At 38.5% G+C, this 18,749-nt stretch overlaps 1 protein-coding gene and 1 pseudogene across 2 annotated transcripts in view; one reads left to right on the top strand and one right to left on the bottom strand.

The window, feature by feature from the left end:
• LOC140529163 (large ribosomal subunit protein eL24-like) overlaps positions 1–7,727 on the top strand; it is a 42,925-nt pseudogene extending 35,198 nt beyond the window's left edge.
• Positions 1–18,749, bottom strand: part of SORCS3 (sortilin related VPS10 domain containing receptor 3) — a 676,074-nt gene that overhangs the window by 423,171 nt on the left and 234,154 nt on the right. The gene's annotated exons all lie outside the window — the stretch shown is intronic.

Raw genomic sequence — 18,749 nt, 5'->3', positions numbered from 1 at the left:
CAGACTGAACTTTGCCCAACAGTCTCTTTATGATCTGCCCTTTCTTTGAACCAGAGTTTTACACAAGTATATAACATCTTATCTTTCCTTCTAATTGTTTTCTGTGTTAATCTTGTCTCATCACTCTACTACAATGGAGTTGGAAGGCTGTATCTTACACTTATCTCATGAATCAAAGAACTTAACCCTTACATGGATCTTAGAAATCATCTAGTCAAGCATCTGATTTTTTTCAAATGAGGAAACTAAGGTCCAAAGAATTTATGCAACTTGCCCAATGTCACTTCAGGAATAAATAGCAGAGCCAGGATTTAAATTCACCTTCTATGGACAAACCTGTGTTCACTGAGGTTTGTATCCTTACAACAATGTCTAGAGAACATGCACTTTCATACTCACTATATGAACTTTCACATGACTGGATGATTGAGGAGGAATAACAATCTTCTTATGAGTCCAAGAAACTTGGAACTTCAGTAGCTCACACCAACTGTCTGTCTAAGCAAGCTTGGCCAGGTTGCTGGCCATGGTTCTGAACTAATGGTAGTGGAGTACTACTAGAGACTACTACATGAAATAAGCCTAGCCATGTAGGCTTTATAACTTTAGCATTGTACACACACACACACACATACACACCCATACATACATACATACACACACACACACAATCACAGTTCCTGTATGGCAATACCTCCACCTATCTCAGGAGAAACACAAACACATTTTAAGATCCAAAATTTATTGTCTACCCCTTGAAAGTTGCCTTCATTACATTTGTTCCTCCATCTACTCCAGTATGCTGAAAGATTTCTTTAGAGTGGTAGCACTGAGAGACTTATACATATGCGTAATGTTCCAGGGTTGGACTACTGAAGAAAAGTTTGGGAGAGAAGAGGTATTAGACTCACTACCAAACTGAAGGTCTACAGAGCCATTGTGCTCACCTCATTGCTATATGTCTGTGAAACATGAACAGTCTACCAGTGCCATGCCAGGAAACTGAATCACTTCCATTTGAACTGTCTTAGGAAGATTCTGAGGATCACCTGGCAGGATAAGGTACCAGACACTGAAGTCTTTGCTTGAGCTGAATTGCCAAGCATTCAGACTATGCTTCAGAGAGCGCAACTTTGATGGGCTGGCCACGTTGTTCGAATGCAAAATGTACGCTTACCAAAAAGACTATTTTATGGAGAACTTGCATGGGGCAGGAAATCACACTGTGGTCAGAAGAAGTGATACAAGGACACTCTCAACGTCTTTCTCACGAATTTTGGATTTGACTATGCAACATGGGAGACACTGGCACAGGACTGCTCAGCATGGCATGCCCACATCAGAAAAGGGTGCTATGCTCTATGAGCAAAGCAGAATTAAGACAGCACAAAGTAAATGTAGGATGTGCAAATTTGGAGTATCCACTCCAAATGTTCACACAGATTTTCTGTGCCTAATCTATGGTAGAGCATTTCGAGCTGAAATGCTGATCAGGCACAGTTGGACACACTGAAACCTGAGTTTATCATGGTGATGTCATTAACGAAGGACAACCAACCAACCAACTGGATAACTCTATGGGTATAGTTTCTGATGGAAACCTTTACATCCCCAATGTTGTATATTGTGTATCCTATTCCTGGCTATGGCTTCTAGGGCTACCCCAAGAAAACTGTCTTCTTCCTCCATATTCCTTCCATATTGTTTAATAGTATATCTTTTTGAGTTCTCTCATTTGGTATATGTTTCTGGAGAACTAGGAGGAACTGGGCTATGTCCTCAGCTGATTCAATCACTAGAAAATTTGTGGTCTATGGCAAAAACTGGGTCTCAAGAAAATCTTTCTTTAATATCTTGAGTTATAAGATTCTAAGGTTATATGCTTATCTGGGGTATAAACATGGGGAAAGATGTCTACTAAAACATTTGAACTCCTGTTACCTCAGTTTAAGGGAAATAGGTTAACTGGCACCAGGCATGCAGATCCCTCTCATGGAATCTCCTGCATTTCAAAGAATATTGGAACAGAAACTCATGGTGTCCTTTGGAGTCCTAAGAGATATTCCATGATGTCTCAACTAAGAAATGTGACACATTCCATAGTCATAAGCCCCAGCTGGCTGCTTGGGCTATATTGCTATATTATTTGGCATAGGGGATAAATATTCCTAAAACAAGAAGACTTTTTCTTGGCCAAGAATGCCTTTTATGTCTTTTATGATGCTAATAAATGAGGTAAACCCTTTAGTTTTGTTCTTTTTTTCATTTGAGGGTTGTTGTTTTTTTAATCTTTCCTACATTCTGAGTGAATTAGTCACAGCCTTTTCACAGTCTGCTATACCAACATGGCACTTAATCTTCTCATCTAATGACAACATTATATGGTAAGAAGTCACAATGTCTATACTCACCAATAGCCAGATCAATCATGTGTCTCCAAGAAAGTGAAGTCTTACAATGCTAGTTTTTAACATTACTAAGGGACTCATTAGGATCTAGGAGCCTCTCAACTGCCAGTAGGATAAGATAGAGTGTGATTAATTGGAAAGAAGCAACAGCTTATTCAACATCAAACTGACTTCCCTCTTTTGCTTCTTTGCTGAGTTCATTCTATGTCCTAAAGTGCCACTTGTTCACCAAATCATGCCACATCAGTTGGAAGTACAGATTCAGGACTCCTTTCTCACATCTTCTACTCCCTTCTACCTAAAGGTCACTGAATTTTCTGTCCCGTGTATCGATAAAGGAGTTTTGCTATTAACCCAGCAGCCTTAGCTTTGGTCTTGAAAGAAGACTTCACCTCTAAAAGCAGCAGCAATAACAATAAGAGCAGTAATTATAATGATAATAGCTATCATTTATACAGAACTTTAAGGGTAGCAAAGTGCTTTTCATGTTACCTTTTTTGATACCCACGATGATCCTATGAATTCAATGCTATTATTATCCCCATTTTACTAAAGAGGAAACTGAAGCTGAGGGAGGTTGAGTGACTTGCCCAAGATGCTAGGAAGTGTCTGAGGCAAGATTTGAACTCAGATCTTCCCGAAGTCTAATGCTTTATCCACTGCTCCATTTAGCTGTAATAGTGAAAGGCAACATGATTTGGTGAATAGTGGATGGTATTCACACTTCGAAGCAAAACTGCAGGCAACGACAAAGCCATGATGACTCCAGCAAGAATTCCCAGCGTCATGAAGTGACCCTGATACCTCTCCAACATGAAAGACTATAGCTACCCTGACCAGGAACATGGCTATTCTTTTAACACTGTATGTCTGAACTACACAAACAATCCATAACTATTAGTCAAGTTTCAAAATATCAGGCACATGAACATTTCACTGTAGATCTAAACATCTTAGAAAAATCAGATATTCTAGGCCAAAATGAGCCAGTAGAGTGGGGAGTAGGTATGAAATGGTCTTAAGGTCTTATCCACTTATTCTGAAATTCTGCTTCTACCTTTCAACCAAGATAGAAATGAAGCCCTCCTATGGATAAGCCATCTTTTAAATCATAATGCCAATTCAGTAAGCACATACTCACAGCTGATTTCATTTCTATGTTAATGGTCTTCAGTAACAGGATTAAAATACTTTTGCCAAAGCAGTTTCAAAGTATTTACACACTATCTCATTTAGTCCTCACAATAATCCAGGAAGGTAGGCAGAGAATATATTATTGTGCCCATTTTGCACATGATCCAAAGCCAAGAATGACTGACTTTTCCAAAGCTGAAAAACTGGTTGGTGAAAAGAGGGGACTGTGACAAAATACTCCAAACAGGCAAGGAATAGCATTTACAGTTAAATCTACTAACACCCCCTCCCTTAAAAGATACTCAGCATGACAGATCATAGGGCAACAACGGATAAATTTGGGAGGGATCTTAGATAGTCCATTCAAGATATATCTTAGGAATGCAGGTCACAAATTCTACAACCATTACAGAGTACTTCGATCTCCTTTTTGATCTTGACAAAGGTTCAAAAAAACTTTTCCTTATCTTGGTTCAATTGAAACAAAGTTAACTTATTCAAGAAAGACTTTACTAGGTAGGAAAGTAAATAAACCCAGTGAAAAGACAGAGTTGATCAATTTCATGGGTATACACATCCTAATACAATTTCACTCTGAATAGTTTGGTTGAGCTGGTACAATTTAGAAGTCCTTTTTCTCCCTTCCCACTGTTTGACTTAGCCATGGCTAAGGATGATCTTTCTATATCTGGCCCTAAATATTCTTTCCCTAGACTCAGGGAATCCTTTCAGATTTTTTCTTCCTTTCCCCCAGTTAATTTCTATAGGTGTTGTCATGGAAAGTGTTCTATGAACAGAAATCTCTAAGTCAGTAATCTGTGACAAAATCACTAGCCTGTTAAGGTTGATTGTATCCATAGCATCATGCCCCTAAATTTTGGATGTTCCCCAAGACTGTCCCAAAGCCATCTTTTCTGTTCTCTGTGTTTTTCTATGTCTCTTTCTGTGACTATCTATCTCCCACTCTGTCTCTGTATTTCCCAGTGTCTCTCTGTGTGTTCCTGTTTCTCTTGCCTTTTTCCCTCCTTCCCTCTCCTCATAAGCTCCTATGGAGTTAATTACTTCTCTACGTAGATTATCCACAGATCTTATGTCCAGTCTGTCTCTTCCCCTGAGCAGTTCTATGAAGCCAAGACATTTCAATCTAGAGATCTCAGATACATCTCAAATTCAATGTACAAAACAGAACTCTTTAATTTGACCTTCAACGCCACCTTTCTTCTAAACATTCCTGTTTCTGTCAAAAACAACACCATTCTTTCTGTCTCTCAAGTTCACAATCTCAACAATACACTAAACTCTTCATTCTCCCTCACACCACATATCCTTCCAATCAATTGCAAATGCTGCCATTTCCACTTCTACAATATCTTTCACATCCAACTCCTATCTGTTTCACACATCCATTACTCAGTTCAAGCCCTCCTTATCTCTCACATCGAGATTGCTTCAATGGTCTCCCTAATTGTTCTCCTAGACTCAAGTTCCTCTTCATGTCAGGGAATCTTAAATCCTGCTGCTAAAATTATTTTCCTTAAGCACAGGTCTGTTTATGTCACTCACCCATCCTATAAGGATCAATGGTTCCCTATTGCCTCTAAGATAAAATGTAAACTCCTTTTTGTTTTAAGTTTTTAAAGCATTTTACAGACTAGCCCCAATCTATCTTTTTAGCATCCTATATATTACTCTGCCTCTCACATGATAAAAGTCAGTCAAAATGGCTTTATCTCTTTTCCTCACACATGATACTTCATCCCATCTCAGTGCCTATTGTCTCACAAAATCATTTCTTTCCTTCAGTATCAGCTCAAACACCACCTCCTACACAGTTTTTTCTGATCCCCTCCGACAGCTAGTGCCCTTCCTCCTAAATTACCGTTTATTTAATTACTTTTAAAATTTATTTTGTATTTATTTTCTACATACTTATCTATGTACCCATCATGCCTCCATTAAATGTAAACTTCTTCAAAGTAGGGGTTATTTAATTTTTTTAAATTTTGTCCCCAGCACTTAGGCCAGTGCCAGTATACAGTAGGTACATGCTTATTGATCAGTTAGGTAAAATTCAGCTTCTTGCAGCTGACTAGCAATTAAATCTAGTCTAAATCATGATGACATGGTCACTTATGGCCACTATTATGATCCACTAGACCCTACCTTAAGCATAACTACTACTGATCAGACTCAGGTACAGACTGTCTTTCTCTTTCTGTCTCAAAGCATATGCCCATTTGGGGGGATATCTTATCAAACTCCCTAGTCATTGGCCAAGCTAAGATGATGGACATACCATGAGAAATAGGAATATCCATGGCTTAATCAAACCAAGTCCCCAGATCCACTCAATTTCCAGGTCAGAATGTAATTATTGAGGTCATATTCCTAATTCTGGACTAGAAATTTTCTAATGGCAAGAGAAGTCTACAGAGGTCCACACAGGATACGCAACTATCATGCATATGTTTTCTGCCCTATTACAATGTAAGTTCCTATAAGAAAGAGAAAATGGACAGAGCTAAGATGGCAGAGTAACAACATGGATGTGCTAGCCCTCTCCCCGCAAACCCAGGCAAATACCTGTAAAAAGATGACTCTAAACAAATTCTGGAGCTGCACAACCTATATTTCCAGCCCAAGACAAGAAGGTCACTGGGAAGTGTTATCATGCCATGCTGGGAGCAGAGTGCAGTGTGGGCCATGCAAGCACAGATGAGACCTGAATAGACCTTGGGGGGGACTGAATATCAGGCACCAGTGGCCATTTCCAGACTTCACAACCCCAAAACACTGAGGACAAATTGAAAGGTCAGTGGAAAAATCCAGTGGGACCTGTATAAGAGAGTAGAGTGGTCCAGCAGAATGGGGAGGGTGCAGAGGAACTCGCAGCAGCAGTGACTGTTTCTGGAGCTCTAGGCCCACAGATTGTGGACAGCTGAAGCAGACGACAGTACACCTCCCACTTCCACTGGAAGCAGAGAACTACCGTGTCAAAGAGCTCAAAAGTCAAGTAAATCGCTGGAGGATTGAGCAAAAACCAGAAAAGGAAGCAGACTATAGAATCTTACTTTGGTGACAAGGAAAACCAAAACATGCAAACGAAAGACAACAAAGTCAAAGCTCCTACATCCAAAGCCTCCAAGAAAAATATGAAATGGTCTCAGACCATGGAAGAGCTCAAAAAGGATTTTGAAAATCAAGTCAGAGAAGTAGAACTAAAATTGGGAAGAGAATTGAGAGCAAAGCAAGAAAATCATGAAAATCGAGTCAACTGCTTGCTAAAGAAGACCCAAAAAAATGCTGAAGAAAATAACACCTTAATAAAATAGACTAACCCAAATGGCAAAAGAGATCCAAAAAGCCAATGTGGAGAAGAATGCCCTAAAAAGCAGAATAACCCAGATGGAAAAGGAGGTAGAAAAGTTCGCTGAAGAAAATAATTCCTTAAAAATTAGAATGGAGCAGATGGAAACTAATGACTTTATAAAAAATCAAAAAATTATAAGACAAAGTCAAAAGAATGAAAACATAGCAGACAATGTGTAATATTTCACTGGAAAAACAACTGACCTGGAAAATAAATCCAGGAGAGACAATTTTTAAATTATGGGACTACCTGAAAGCCATGATCAAAAAAGAGCCTAGATATCATTTTTCAAGAAAATTATTGCTCTTTCTCTTCACCATCTTCCTTCCACTTGCTGCCACGAAGGTTGAGCTGTGCAGTTTCAATGGGTACAAGATTTACCCAGGTCATGGGAGGCTCTATGCCCACATGAATGGGAAGGTTTTCCAATTTTTGAATGCAAAATGCGAGTCTGCATTCCTTTCAAAGAGTAACCCCTGGCAAATCAATTGGACTGTTCTGTATAGAAGAAAACACAAGAAGGGACAGTCAGAAGAGATTCAAAAGAAAAGAACAGGCCAGGCTGTTAAATTCCAGAGGGCCATCACTGGGGCTTCTCTTGCTGATATAATGGCCAAGAGGAACCAGAAATCTGAAGTTCGGAAGGCTCAAAGAGAACAGGCCATCAGGGCTGCCAAGGAAGCAAAAAAAAAGCAAAGCAAGCAATGAAGAAGACAGCTGCATCTGCTGCTGAGGCTCCTACAAAGGCAGAACTTAAATGAAAAACTGTGAGGTCTGTGAAAGTTTCTGCACCACAACTTGATGGAAAACATTAATTGTCTACTAAATTGGATTAAGTGAAATAAAATTTAAAGGAACAAAAAAAATTTGTCTAGGAAAACTACCCTGATATTCTAGAACCAGAGGGTAAAATAGATATTGAAAGAATCCACCAATCACCTCCTGAAAGAGATCCAAAAAGAAAAACTCCTAGGAATATTGTAGCCAAATTCCAAAGTTCCCAGGTCAAGGAGAAAATATTGCAAGTAGTCAGAAAGAAACAATTCGAGTATTGTGGAAATGCAATCAGGATAACACAAGATCTAGCAGCTTCTGCATTAAGGGATTGAAGGGCTCAGAATATAATATTCCAGAGGTCAAAGGAGCTAGGATTAAAACCAAGAATCACATACCTAGCAAAACAATATAATACTTCAGGAAAAAATGGTCATTAAATGAAACAGAGGACTTTCAAGCATTCTTGATGAAAAGACCAGAGTTGAACAGAAAATTTTACTTTCAAACACAAAAAGCAAGAGAAGTATGAAAAGGTAAACAGGAAAGAGAAATCATAATGGACTTACTAAAGTTGAACTGTTTACATTCCTACACGGAAAGATCATATTTGCAACTCTTGAGACTTTTCTCAGTATTAGAGTAGTTGGAGGGATTATATACGTTTAGACAGAGGATATGGGTTGAGTTGAATAGGTAGAGATGAAATCTAAAAAAATAAAATTAAGAGGGTAGAGAGGAATGTATCAGGAGGAAAAAGAAAGAAATAGATTATCTCATATAAAATAGACAAGAGAAAGCTTTTTCAATGTAGGGGAAGAGAGGGAAGGTGAGAGGGAAAGAGTAAACCTTACCCTCATCACATCTGGCTTAAGAAGGGAATAACATGCACACTCAATTTGGTATGAAAATCTATCTTACACTAGCAAGTATGGGGGAAGGGGAAAAGTGGGGGTGGGTGAGGGGAAAATGGGAGGAGGGAGTAAGTAGAAGTAAACACTTTTGAGGAGCGATAGGGTCAAAAGAGAAAATAGAATAAATGAGGGGGCAGGATAAGATGGAGAGAAATATAATTACTCTTTCATAATATGACTGTTATGGAAGTGTTTTGCATTACTACCCATGTATAACCTATATTGAATTGCTTGTCTTCTCAGTGGGGATGGATGGGGAGGGAGGAAGGGAAAGTAATTAGAACTCCAAGTTTTAAAAAACAAATGTTAAAAATTGTTTTTACATGCAGCTGGGAAATAAGATATACAGGCAATGAGGTATAGAAATCTATCTTGCCCTACAAGAAAATAGAGGGGATGGGAAGAAGAGAAGGGAGGGGTGTGATAGATGGGAGGGCAGATTGGAGGAAGTGGTCATCAGAATGCACACTGTGTTGGGGTGAGTGGACGGGAGAGAGGGGGAGAAAATTTAGAACTCAAAATCTCGTGGAAGTGTCTACTGAAAACTAAAAATAGACAAATAAATTAATTTTAAAAAAAGAAGTAGAAAACGTATGTTTATTTTTCCTTTCTAGTCTAAATGTTTAGTGCAACGCCTGGCAAACAGCATTGTTTTAATAAATGCATCCTAATGAACTAGTCACTAGCAGATCCAGAACTTGAACTCTTACAGAGCCAAGAAATGCTTTAAAAATTAATTTTAAAAAATACCAGCTTATCTCTGGCAAACAGTATTGTTTAATAAATGCTTCCTAATGAAGTAGTCACTAGCACATCCAGAACTTGAACTCTTTCAGAGCTGTGAAATGCTTTAAAAATTAATTTAAAAAAAACTACCAGCTTATCTCATAAGACTGTTTTTACTATTTTACAATATAACTAACATTTAAATATAGTCATATTGACAATTCGTACCCACCACAAGAAGGGTTATTTTATCATTGTAATTAGGACCCAGCTTTCCTGACCCCTATTCCATTGCCTTTTCACCACCACATGTTGTCAGATAAAATTCTAATTCTTGGACCCAGATCTGTTTGCCCTCCTTCAAATGACCATATATATATATATATATATATATATATATATATATATATATATATATATATATATATATATATATATATATATATATATATATATAAATGTGTCTACTGTCTTCATAATTTTTAATAGGACAGTGTTCCACCTGCATTTGTCAGTGCTCTCTTTCCTATTCTTTATAGCATACATCTGAAAAATGAGCATGACCAGTCCTTCAATGCTTACCATGAAGTTGTTCTAGTCTATTACAAGCATTATCTTTCATTAAGGAAAATCACACAGATTGCATGCTTGTATTCTAGCTTCTCTCTGAGCCTCCATCTTTGCAATTGAATATTTCCATTTAAATGCTCCATCAGCTCAATCAAAATGTTAATATTCTTATTACAAACTATTACTTTTTTGCATTCCTAATATATTCCTTTACCACCTCTCTCTATCCCCAGCAAAGCACTGAATTGGAGTTCACAAATAGGGCGTTTTGATTTAAAAGGGACAACTGCATGCCCTGGTGCTACAGTAATTGATCAGCAGAAATATTTCTAAAGATTAAACTACAATCTATATGCATCCACCCACATTTGTATTTCCTATTGTGATGTGTGCATAGCTATTACACAGTCGCTGAACCTCTATGTATTTGCAATGATCAAGGGAGACTGGTAAAATAACAGCTGTCTTTTTAAATCTGCATTAAATACGTGTTTGGAGATGTTATCGAAAAGCGTTACTCTTTTTTCATACTTTGCCATATAAATGATGCTGAAAGCAGAGAAAATAAATAATCATGGTTTCCACTCCAAGGCATTATCTCTCAGACAGTAGAGATTATCCATTTTAACAAGTCAGATACATAGAAGAGTTGCAAGAATTTTTAAAATATTAATCTCTTTTTTCCCTGGACATAAAATGGCAAACATGCTCCTTCAAAATGCAGTTGTGGCTTGTGCCTTGTCATCTCCACTCCAAAACGGATCACCTGTTGAAATGAGAAACTACCCTCTAACCTCTATCCAGTAGCATCCCCATCAATAACTGTTGATGCTAATGTTTATCTTCATCTAACCTTAGAGATGAAATCAGAGAAAATAGCCTGGTGGACAAGATGACTTCCAACTCAGGGATATCCCAGCCATGTACACCAGCAATCATTTAAATCTCTTTTTCCAGGAGGAGGACTGATTTTATAAACACAAGAAAGCAGGCGGTACCTCTATGCATAGTACAATCTCATGAGACACCAAGAAAGGCTCCTGTCACCAAATCCTCTCCCACCTGCTTGATAACACCTGGAATTTTTCTAATAGAATCAATTCTTCTCTTGGTGAGAGATAAGCCCTAAAATACAAATATCACTAAGAGACGGAACTCTCTTCCAATCAGTTGTAAAGGATAATCACATATTTTACAGAGAGAAAGTTAATACAGTAGAAAGACAACAGAAAGAGGGAACCTGGGCATGTATACAGGTAATTTTCTTAGTCTCATTTAGTCTGCTTTATCTACCCTATGCTTTAGTTATCTTGGATATTTGCCACTCCCTAAGGGATTATCATGAAGGAAAAAGAAGTGACTGATAATAGGAGAAATTTTTTTTTTCTAAATTTGCAGTTTTGCTTAAGGCTGGTTCTGAAGAATGGCCAATAGGGCCCACAGTTTCCACCCAAACAGCTTTAATAAATAGGAATTATTTTGATTCCTTAGAAAACACCCCATCTACCTGAAATCACATCATTACTGCTTCTTCTAAGTGGTCTCCCTTCCTTAAGACTAATCCAACCTGCCAAGTTCCTTAAAGAACTGTTCCCAATTCTACTAATCTGTTCAAATCGTACAAAAGAACCTTGGATAAGTCCCCAGTGCTTACATGATAAATTCTAAATTCCTTACCCTGGAATAAAGGACCATTCTCTGCCTGGCTCAATCTGCCCTTCCAGTGTTATCTTCCTCTACTCCACTTCACCTGTCCTATGCTCCAGCCAAACAAAATATTTGCCAAATTTATCCTGTACTTTCCAAAGGCTGCCACTTAAATCATTCCGATTGCCTACATTAACTCTCTCTTCTTGATCTGTTGAAATCTTACCTATTATTCAAATCCTGACTCTTATGGACTTAGAACATTTTGTACTGCAGTTATTTGCATACATATGTATATGTATATATATATTTGTATTGTATATGTACATATAATATGTATATATATGTATTACAGGTATTTGCCTATATATAGTATATATATATATATAGAGAGAGAGATATCTATGTATGTATGTGTGTATAAAATCTCCCCTACTAGACATACACAACATAAGACTTAGCACAAAATAAGTACTCAGTAAATATTTATTGAATCAATAAAATCTAAGTAAGTAGCAAAAAACCACTAAGTACTGAGTTTTATGCAGGACTATTGGGGATATGAAGTGAACTTCACAGAAGAATTAGACAATCCCTTCAATACAAAGAAATAGACTTTTTTATGTTCACAATAAGGTTATGTGGCTTAACTTAAAACACCCAAGATGGGTACATGGAGTGGAAAACATAGCCAACTGAATAAAATCCAACACACATTTATCATGTCCTCTATGATGGACAATAGCAATATAAAGACAAAACAGTCTCTATCCTCAGAAAGCTTATATTATATTATGAAGATAAAACATGAATAGAGATAAAAAAAATCATTAAGTCTATGCGCTCACAGAGGACAACCTAGATTCAAATCTAGTCATCTCTGTTACTTATTATGTGTAGGGTTTTAGAAAGTCACTTTAATCTTTGGGTCTTATTTGCCTCTGTATTCTGACAGGGATGGAATAGAGGGTCTCGAAAGTAATTTCCAGCCCTAAATATATCATTCTAAAAGTAAATACAATTAGTATACAATGTAAAAACAGTATGATTCTGAAAAGCAAGTGAAGACCTGGGGAAGAACAGGAAATTCCTAAGGCAGGAACTGTTAAACCTTGAAGGAAGCTTCCAAGAGGTAGCCGTGGAAAGAGAGAATATTTCAGACATGGTAAGGCCATCCAAAGACAAGGAGAGAGAAAATAGAGTGCCAACTATAGGAAATAATGAGGACACTATTTTGGCAGAAACATAGATATCGTGGAGGGGAGATATAATGACATATATCAATTTTGTGTAGAAAGATGACAACCAGAACCACACTGTAAGAAGCAATAAAAGAAGCTGAAGATAGTTGGTGGCACTAACCCCCAAATCAAGGCAGCAGCTGCCATCTCCCTAAAAGAATAAAGAAGGGTAACAAACAGAGATGTTACCAGAACCCAAGGCATACATATGGTCTTCGGGTCATAGCAGGAGCAAGGCAACTATGACTGTCCTGTGAAAGGTTGATCCCTGAACTGGTTGCTTCATTATACCAAGTTCTTGCCATTCCTTCACAGTTGATCAACTGGACTCCTGGGTCCATTGTTACTGCTTTCATCAGGGCAGCTCAGAGATATGGAGAAGAGTTGGCTTTTGTACAAAGGAATGAAAGTCTCGCTCAACTGTATCTGCTTAATCTCTCACCTCTCATGTTACAGAGAAGGGAGGTGCCAATTAGAGAGGCTACATGGAAATAGGGAAAACAGTTTTTGAATGGTGATTTCCATCATAGAAGTTTCCTGAAAAGGAAGGAGGTCCTCAGAAAAGAGAAGGAAGCTACTTCTCCCCTCCATAAACAATGATTTTTAATTAAAAAAAATTTAGTATCATCACAAGTTTAAAATAACAAGATAACTCTCTGGGCTGGAGTCATCAGATAAAAATTCACAGCTGAAGGATAAGTACTGCTAAGCTCTCAATTCTGATCATGAAGTTCTTTAGTCTATGACAAACATTATCTTTCATTAAGAAAGTCTTGCAGATCCCATATGTGTGTTTTGATGGTAACATTTTTCAGTTAAATATTTCCATTTAAATGTGCTGTCAACTCAATCAAAATGTTAATATTCCAATTACAAAGTATTACTCTAGGCATTATTCTAATATATTCCTTTACCACTTTCTTATTTCCAGCAAAATACTGACCTGAAGAGATATAGAGGACTTAGGAAGGCAGAAAAATAGAAGAAGGCATCTCAGGGTATAGAGGCAATGGCAGGAGTGAAAACTTTTGATACACAAGGATGTGCACAGTAAGTTGGGGAGCAAAGGAAAAAAGATCCAGGTAACGTCTCCAAGAACTGAAAAGGCTGGCTAGGGCAAATTATGGAGGTCCTTAAAGTGCTAATTTTTCACTTTCACAGCTTTGCTGGAGGGAAGGGAAATGGAGAAGACTATTGGGCATTATTTCCAATTTTACAAATGGGGAAACAGAGTGATTGAAGGAAATGGATTTGAGCAAGAACAGTGAGTTCACAGCAGACCAAAGACTGGAAGACAGATCTGTTTCCATTAGAGCACATTGGCATGTTATTGTTTCTGAGAAGGACAAGAAAAGATTATAGATCCAGAGCTTGAAGGAATCTCTAGGCCAAGGGTTATCTAATCCAATGATCTCATTTACTAGATAAAGAAAATGAGGCCCTTGAGCCTTGTCCAAGGTTACAAAGTTAGCTTCAGAGGCAGAATTTGAAGCTTGGTCCTCTGGTCCATCATCATTTTCTTTCCCATCATATCCCCAAAAACATATTGCTCATTGTCTCAACTAAGCTCACCATCTGGCATTATGCTCCTAGAAATATATTCCTAACAGTCTATGTTCCAAGCATCATGCTGGGAACATGAAGACAAAAATGAAATGGTCCCTGGCTTCAAGCAGCTTATCTTCCACAATCTAGACTCCAGCAAGCACTTATTGAGTGGTTATTATGTGCCAGACACCGTGGTAAGAGCTGGAGATACGAAGAAAGGCAAAAAAATACAGTTCCTGCTTTCAAGGAGCTCAAATTCTATCGGGGAAGACAACGTGTACACAATTACAAGATATAGGATATACACAGTAGAAGTGGAAGGTACTAGCATTGAGCGGGTGGGACGCGAAGGAACACAAGGAAGTTAGAAAGAGGAGGTGAGGAGGGAGAGCATTCCAGGTATGGAGGCAAGTCAGTGAAAATTCAGAGTTGGGAGATGCAGCAGCTAGGTGGCACAGTGAATAGAACACCAGCCTTTGAGTCAGGAAGACTCAACTTCCTGGGTTTAAATCTGACTTCAGACATTTACTAGCTGTGTGAACCCCATGCAAGTCACTTAATCCTGTTTGCCTCAGTCTCCTCATCAAATGAGCTGGAGAAGGAAATGGCAAACCACTCCAGTATCTTTGCCAAGAAAACCCCAAATAAGGTCACAAAGAGTTGGACATGAGTGACAAAACAAATGACTGAACAACACATAGGAAATATGGTGTCATGTGCAAGGAAAAGTATTAAGCCTAGTGGAGTCAGATTATAGAGTTCATGGAACGCAGTAGAGAGTGAGAAAATTAAACATAGGAAGGGGCCAGGTTGGAAGGGCTTTAAAAGTCAAATAGAGAATTTTCCATATGATCCTTGAGGTATTGGAGTTTATTGAGCAGGAAAACTGACATGGTGAGACTTACACTTTAGGAAAATCACCTTGGCAGAGAAGTCAAAGACAGACTGGAGTAGAGCATACCAAATATCAACCAAAGGGCCAGTGCAACGATTTGGGTATAAGACGATATGAGTTTGCTTCATGGTAGCAGTTATGTGATGGAGAGAAGGGGGACCTGCATGAGAGATGTCCTCAAGGTAAAAATTACAAGGTTTGGTAACAAATTGATTGTGTCACATAAGTGCAAGTGAGAAGCAAAAGATGACAACGAGTTTCTGAAACTAGTGACTGAAAAGATGATGGTGCCCTCAATAGCAATAGGGAAGTCTGGAAGAGCAAAAGGATGAGGAGTAGGGAAGACAGATAAACACTGGGGCTGGATAAAAAGAGATGAGAATCATCTCCATAGAGATGATCATTGAATCTATAAGTTGATGGGATCACAAAATGATGTAGTATAGAGGGAGAAGAGAAGAGAGCACAGGACAGACTTCTGGGGAAAAGTCAGAGTTAATGAGCATGACCCAGAAGAAGAATCAGCCAAGGAATATAAGAAGGAGCAGTCAGACAAGTAGTAGGAAAATCAGGAAAGAATAATGCTGTGAAAACTTAAGAGAGGAGAGAATATCCAGAAGATAGTGAGCTACATTGTCAAAGGTTGCAGAGAGGTCAAGAAGCATGAGGACTGAAAAAGGTCATTAGATTTGGCAACTAATAGATCACTGGTAACTTTGGAGAGAGAAGTTTCAGTTGCATGATGAGTTTGGAAGTCAGACTGCAAAGGGTTTAGAATTAAACGAAAGGCGCAAATTATCGATAGCTTTTAGCCATGTGAAAGGGAAGGAGAATTTAGGTAACCAGCCAGGAAGACAGGATCAAGGAAAGGTTTTCTTTAAAGATGGGCATCAACACGTCTGTAGGAAGCAAGGAAGCACTAGCAGAAAGGTTGGGATTGGGGATTGGTGAGGCAGTGGGGATAACAGATTGGGAAATCTGCTAGAGAAGGCAGGATGGAAGGAGATCAAAGCTGCATGTAGAGGGATTTGTCTCAGCAAGGAGAAGAGTTATTTTTCTTTCTAAGACAGGGTAAAGGAAGATCTAGGAAGGGAAGATATCTGCATGAGATAAAATGAGATGAAGAGGAAGGGAGAAGAGAGAGATCTTGGCAAATGGTCAGGTTTTTTGGTGAAGTATGAGGTGAGGTCCTCAACTGAAAGGGTGGTAGAAGGGAATGTCATGGGAGGCTAAGGGAGGGATGAAAAGATTTCGAATAGCAGCTCTGGTGAGTGGGACAGTGAGTCAATTAAGGAGATATAAAAGGATTGCCTTGCTGCAATGAGGCTCTACAAAGTGACAAGAAGTCTACAGAATTACTCAATTTCTTTGGGTTTTACAAGCTATAAAGCATAGTTCCAAACATCTAGATAGGATAAAGAGAGAGCCAAATAAAAGTACTTTCAACAATATCCTTCAAATGATAGAACAAAGTAGCAGATCTCTGGCTCCTGAAAAATAATGCTACTTCTCTAGACCCCTGAGCTGTAGATTCAAGATTGGGAGCAGTGGGGCAGATCAGGTAAGAGCAAAGGCGAGGTAGATGCTGCCTCCATAATGGGCTGAAGCTCTCTTCAAAGAGGCAGGCTGCATCAGACAAACTAGAATTTCATGGAGGCACCCTACAGAATTCCTTGTCATTTGCAGCAGACTTCCCAGAACTGAAAGCACTTCTTTGGCCCCAAAATTTTCTTCTTCCCACCTCATTCCATCCTTTCACTTACACTCACATGGCTACTGATAACCCTATTCCCTTTTCCCCAGAAGAGAATGATTCTCTCAACCTTGGTGATTATCATAATCACCAGTAGGAGTGAAGGGGATAGGATCATAGTATCATAGATTGAGAACTAGAAGAAACCTTAGAGGTCATCAAGTTCAACATTTTCATTTTATAGATGAGGGCACTGAGGCAGAAAGAGACTAAGTGACTTGCCCAACATCACACAGCTAGTGTCTGATGCAGGATTTGAATTTGGCCCTTTCTGACTCTAAACTCAGCATTCTATCCACTGTATCACCTCGAGGATTAAACAAGAACCCCACCAAAAGGAATTTTTTGAAAAGATTCGTCAAACTCAATGTGATACCAAGGGATAGTGTCATAACCCACAATTTCTAATCCCTTTAGGACTGTTGGCTGCTCTTAGAGATCCAGACCAGACTAAAGTCTACAATGCGCTGAGGCAACAATAGCTATGCCAAAACAAGAAAAATCCTATCTGCATGGTGGGTTGTTGGTCACTGGCACTTTGCCTCATTCTTGTGGAAGGAGACTAACAAGAGATAGAAAGAATTTTGAAATTCCCAAAGCATCCTCAAACGGCTATAAGTTTATGTTTGTGGGCACAAGTGTTGACTCAGCAGTAATTACTTTACTTTTTCTGTTTATCTGTTGAGGCAGTCAAGTACCTTCCTAGATCAGTTCTGCAGTTTTCAGAGCTTCAAGAACATGAATAATTATATTAGTTTTAAGGCTCTGTGCTGACCATCACCATGGCACTTAGTCACTCAGACAGGCATGCAAGTTTTACAACTTTAAAACATTTCCGATAAACACTTTGAGCCATATAGAATAGCTTTACCACTTTCCCACAGAAATTGGAAAGATGAGCAAAAATGCCTGCTGGTGACCAGACCAGAGCTAGTAATTTTCATCCATATTTGTCAGATCTGAATCTGAATATGTCCAGGGAGGAGGGGCAAGCAAATCCTAGCTCTGACACTGTAGCAGGACATTGGTCCCTCCTACTCAGCAAGTTGCAAGGACCTCAATATTATAAAAATGCAGCCAAAAACAAATTAATGTCTCTGGATGATTTCCTTTCTAAAGAATATTTCCAACCCTCCCTGACTTACTTGACCCTGAATAAATTGTGTCCTTGTGAAAAAGATTAGGATGAATTCTTCTCTCGAGTCCTCTTTTTTAGACTGTCCCATTATGCTAACCTAGGAAAACTAATTTAATTGTATAAATAACCACTTAGCCATGAGAACATAAGCATTGGCCCAGTGAGTAAGACAAATGGTCCATTTCAATAGTCTGCCTCTAATTTGGCCAGTAGTAGCTTAGTTACTGTCTGCTATGATGCTGCCCTCAACAGATTACAGAAGCTCAAGGAATAGCCCTTCTTCACACTATGTAAAAGACTTCTGTATATCTATTATCTTTAAAATTCCCTTCCTGTTCTAATATTCTAGGAAGATAAGCAAAGCCACATTCACCCTAAACAAATTTTTCCAGATCGTATGGATGAAATACGAGTGTGTGAGATCTGTGGGAGCAATGGGGAACATAAATACAATCTTGCAGCTTTAGGAATAGTTCTTCAATTGTAAGTATTTCATAAAGCCAAATATTTCTTTAAAAAAGAAGAAAAAGAAATGAAAAAAAACCTGACAAGAATATGAACGAAAACTTGAATACTTCAGACAGCCTACATCTCACCTAGGGTTATGAATGGTACGTAAACCCAGTTATCC

The sequence above is a fragment of the Notamacropus eugenii genome, chromosome 1 (assembly GCF_028372415.1).
Source record: "Notamacropus eugenii isolate mMacEug1 chromosome 1, mMacEug1.pri_v2, whole genome shotgun sequence".
Classification (NCBI taxonomy): Eukaryota; Metazoa; Chordata; class Mammalia; order Diprotodontia; family Macropodidae; genus Notamacropus; species Notamacropus eugenii.
Note: the sequence above shows the minus strand (reverse complement) of the source record. Positions and strands in the feature narration are given on the sequence as shown.